Source organism: Elephantulus edwardii, unplaced genomic scaffold (assembly GCF_000299155.1).
Source record: "Elephantulus edwardii isolate Elephantulus edwardi_28Jun2011 unplaced genomic scaffold, EleEdw1.0 scaffold00186, whole genome shotgun sequence".
Taxonomy (NCBI): domain Eukaryota; kingdom Metazoa; phylum Chordata; class Mammalia; order Macroscelidea; family Macroscelididae; genus Elephantulus; species Elephantulus edwardii.
Window position 1 is genome coordinate 4,040,753 of NW_006399936.1, and position 5,464 is coordinate 4,046,216.

Genomic DNA, 5,464 nt, shown 5'->3' on the forward strand with positions numbered 1-5,464 from the left:
TCTTGCTCTGTTCTGACAACTGCCTCCTGGTCCAAGTATAGGTTTCGAATTAGAATGATCAAGTGTTCTGGGATTCCCATTCTTCTCAGAGTCAGGCAACCATTATTGCATACTAATAATGGTTAGGCCCATTATTATGACCCAAAATGCCAGTTAAAGGTAATTTCTATTAAAAAGATACAGTCAGAGTGTCAATCCAGCTTGTTGAGGGTCGTCTTCTTTTTTTTTCCACTCCCTCTCTACTAAGTATGACATCCAGGGACATTAGTGTGCAAATCTGAGTAGTTGTATCACCAGGAGTTGCTTGTATGTGGATGGATATTAGCTTATCTCTCATAGCTTTGTATTTCAGGGTATATCTTGAAATGTTCTTGCCAATAAATGTGACACCATTCCTCTTACATTTGTTATTCCTGGAATGGTAGACTGTAGGATCATCTGACTCAACCTGGGTAAGGTCAGTCAATTTCAGCTCATTGAAGCCTAGGATATTTATGAATTTATGGGAATTAATTTTTTTTAAAAAAAAAACACAGAAAGACTGTTGTGGCCAGAAGTAGGTGTACAAGGGGTGAAGACTGAGAAGTGAGATTAGAGAGTTAAAATCGAGAATCATTACAGGACTTACGTAGGGGACTTGTGTTTTAAATAGTTGACTACATGGTCAAAATACTCTCTGAAAAAGGAATGAGGGTGAAATGAGAGAGATGGTTGTAGGATAGTACAGTAATCCAGGCAAGGAGTGAGATCCTGAATAACCAAAACTCTGCTGAAGAAGTAGGAGACAGTACACTACCTGATCTTAAAGCTTACTACATATGCCTAACAAAACAGTGTGGTGCTGGTGCTACAACACATGCATAGATCAAAGTAGTAAGAGTCAAGAAGCCAGAAGTCAGTCCATCCACCTGCAGTCAACTGATCTTTGTCAAGGAGATGAAACTTATTAAGTGGAATGTCTCTTTAGCAAATAAAGATGGTACAGATGGTGCAACTACTATGGAAAGCAGTTTGGCGTTTCTTTAGAAAGTTGAAACCAGAAGTACCATCTGATGAAGCTGTTCCACTACTTGGAAATACCCTAAAAAATAAGACTTGTGGTACTAATGTTTATTGATGCACCTGTGTTTATTGAAGCATCATTCACAAAATTGCAAAGAGATGAACAAATGGTTAGAGAAACTACTGTACATTCACATAATGGAGTACTATGTAACACTGAAAACCCCCCCCAGTGAATTCATATACAAGATGCGTGAATCTAGAGGACATTAAGTTGTGTGAAAAAAGGACAAACACTGTATGAGACCACTATTATGAAAAGCTAGGAAAAGGTTTACATACAGAAAAAAAATCAGTCCTAGTATAGTTACCAGGGAGGGGCAGGAGAGGAGTAGCACATTAAGTGATAGATAATGAACACTTATTAGGCTGGGTAAAGGGAACGACACGGTGGAATCAATGTATGATCAGACGTTGTGAGTACTATAATTAATGTTATGGAACACAACATGCATGGATGATTGGTTAAAGAAACATAATATGCACAATTTTAATTTATTTTAATAGGAAAATAAATAATGGATGACCCAACCCTAGTTACACTTACTCTTTCATTGCCATCGAGTCTGTTCCAATTTATAGTAATTCTCCAGTCTGTTCCAATTTACAGTAATTCTCCAGTCTGTTCCAATTTACAGTAATTCTCCATCTGGTTTCAGAGGCTCTAAATCATAAGGAGGGAAATCTGGTGACCCTTCCTGGGAAGGAGTTGTGCTACCAACCCAAAGGCAGGTGGTTCAAATCCACCAGCTGATCTGGAGGAAGATGGGCAATCTCCTCCCAAGTGATTTACGCTTCTCCAAATCTGCTGGAGGGTCAGCTCTGAGTTGATTCCTACATGGAGGCGCACACTAGAAACAGATCTTAAGGAGAGAGAAACACCTGCTTCTTGTGGAGTTGCCGTGGTGAATTTGAACTGACAGGAACACACAGCCTTTTGATTCGCAGTGCAATACACGATGGATTGTGCCACTGACACTTTCAATATAAAAATGGTGCCTACTAACATAGAGAACTCTGGAGGCGTGGTGCTAAGGAAAGGTGCTACCAACCCAAAGGTATACAGTTCAATCCCACTATCTGCTCTGTTGTTGTTGTTGTTATGTGCCGTCGAGTCATTTGCGACTCATAGCGACCCTATGCACAACAGCCCTAAACCCTGCTCTGTCCTGTGCCAACCACACTGTCTCTGACACACCCATCCCAATTACCCCAGTCACTGAATCAATCCATCTCATAGAGGGTCTTCCCCTCCTGCGCTGTCCCTCCAACTTCCCAAGCATGATGTCCCTCTCCAAGGATCCATCCCTCCTGGCAACATGTCCAAAGTATGTCAGACGAAGCCCCAGAATCTTTGCCTCCAAGGAGTAGCTTGGTTTAATCCTCTCCAAGATGAATCTGTTTGTTTTCCTGGCAGTCCATGGTACATTCAGTACTGCTCTGCAGGAAAAAAAAAAGGGTAATCTCTTCCTGTACTATTAACTGTCTTTGAAAACTTCCTAGAATGCCTTTGGGTGAGGTGTTTGTTGTGTACCATCAAGTTGGATCTGACTCCTAGCTAAACCTCTAGTGGATTTTCAGAGGCAGTGAATCACATAGGAAGAGACTGCTCATCTTTCTGGACAGTGGTGGATTCAAATCACATCTCTTTGTTGGCAGTGCACTTCCTTCCATAAGACACAATATTAATATTTTCAGTATTCCCTCAGTTATTAAAGCTAATAACATGCATCTCTTTCCTTTTCCACATCAGTCCAGTGCTTCCACATAAGCACTGAAGATACAAATGATATGTGAAGTTCTTTCTCTTATCTCACGCCCTCCTTTGTTACAGAGGAGCTTATTTGGCATCAAGTAAGAATCTGACTATTCTGTTCAGCAGGTAAAAGTTGCTACTTCATAGCCATGAACTGATACTGCTCTGTCTTCTTTTCTAGTTAGGTGCTTCAAACCCATGTCTCACATCTTTCAAAAAGTTTGGGAGCTGTTATGACTATAGGATAGACACAAATTTCCCAGTACAATAACTTGCCCTGTCTCTCTAAAAGATATTGTCAGGCCAACTCCAACTGCTTCTTACAATATCTATGTGAATGTTGTAACTTGACCCACACTATAGGGGAGAAAAATCTTTTTATTTGAGGGCAGCAAAGAGAGAGTGAAAGCAGAGTTAACAAAAAGAGAGGATGTTAAAAAAAAGATATATTATACATCTATCTATCTATCTATCTATCTATCTATCTATCTATCTATCTATCTATCTATCTATCTATCTATCTATCTTTCAGTTAATTTAGCAGGTCAATTGGCCAGAACTGTGTGAAGGCCTGTGAACTTAAAACTTACTGGAAAACTCTTCAATCAAAAGCTTGATTGTGCCAAAATACTTCTCAAATCTATTTGTTGAAATATATCTGTTGTACTGTATCAATTCCTGGGACTTTATTTTTTGCCAATTCCATCAGAGCAGCTTAAATGTCCCTCCTTCATCACCATTGCTTCTTCTTGATCATACGCTGTTTTATGAAATTCTTCTGTGTCATCCAATTATTTTTGGTACAGTGACTGTGTATTCCTTCCATCTTCTTCTAATGCTTCCTGGATCATTCAATAGTCTGCCCATAGCATGTTAAATATTACAACTCGAGGCCTGAATTTAGTTTTTAGTTCCTTCAGTTTAAGAAATGCTAGAAAAATTGTCCCTTTTGATTTTCTAACTCTAGGTCTTTACACGTTTCATTATAATATTTTGCTATGTCTTTCTGAGCTGCCCTTTGAAATCTTCTGTTCAGCTATTTAACTTCCTGATTCCTTCTCTTTGCTTTGGCTTCATGACAGTCTAGTGCAACATTCAGAGTGTCATCTGGCATCTATCTTGGTCTCTTCCTCTTCCTCTGTCTTAGTAATGACTTTTGCATTCTTCATGGATGATATTATTTCTTTAATTTTTTTATATTACTCTGATTTATTTACAAAGTTTAAATACATTGTTTTTCACAAAAGATCCTTCACCCCACGTTGAATTGTGCAACTCTGTGATTAACATACTTCCCCTCCATCCTTAACACTCTAACCCTCCTCCCAGCCTTGGACCCTTATACTCATTCTACAATAATGATTTTAGACAGTATTTGTCCTTGTGAGATTGAGTTAGTTCATTCAGCATAATGCTCTCCAGTCTCTCCCAAGTTAAGTAGTAATTTACAAAATTATTGCTCCTGTGTGCTGCATAGTATTCCACTGTATGGATGTACCACAACTTCTCAATCCATTTGTTAGTGGTTGGACATCTAAGCTATTTCCATGTTCTTGCCATGGTGAATAATGCTGCTATGAACATTGGTGTACATGGGTGATATTCCTTATATCATCATACATTATATCATCTCGTCTTAGTTCATTAGTGTTCAAGACCTCAAATCTGTTCTTGAGATGGTTTTTAAATTCAGGTGGGATAGACTAAAGGCCATATTTTGGTTCTTGGGGATTTGTTATCACTTTCTTTAGCTTCATTTTGAACTTGCACATGAGTAGTTGGTGGTTTGCTTCAGTATCAGCACCTGGCCTAGTGTTTACGGGTGATGTTGAGCTTCTCCACTGATCCTTTCCACAGAGGTAATCAATCTGATTCCAGTGTATTCCATCAGGTGAAGTCCATGTGTATAGTTGTCATTTGTATTTTTTTTATAACAGCTATTTGCAATGAATAGACTATTGACTGTATAAAATTCTATCATTCTGTCCCTAGCCTGATTCCTGTCACCAAATCCATATTTTCCAAGTACTGATCTTTGTTTCCAACTTTTACATTCCAGTCTCCAATTATTATTAATTAATCTTGGTTGCATGTTCTGACAGAAGTGACTGGAGGCCTGAGCCATCATATCAGGGATTTAGTTCAGGCCTCTGCTTAGTCGACATTTTCAGGCAGGGATGGGAGTAGGGAAGGTGAGGTGCTAGTGGGTGAGGCAAGTGGACTAAAAGACCACTGACTTTATCTTACGGGGAACTGTCTTTAATTTGCTCTTTGCAGTAAAATGCTTATCTATCAGATATTGTATTAAAACTGAGCTTCTAAATTAAAGACCAATTAGGAAGAAAGATTGGTCATCCACTTCTGAATTAACAGGCCTTCAGAAAACCTTATGAATAGAGCACATGTTTATATTTAAAATACCTATATTTCCCTCTGTTCCCTGGACTCCTCACATTCCAATGCCAAGTCACATCTGAGCTCTGTAGGTCATTCAGAAACAGGGCTGCTCTTTGGTCTTTCTCTCCAAATAAGTGTCACCTCGCGTTTCCTGACAACCTATCTTACATGTGCTTCACTTTACACCTCCCCATTTCCTTCCTTCTGAATGTCTCAGGCCTTGGGCCGCTTTCTTCGCTTAGCTGAGAG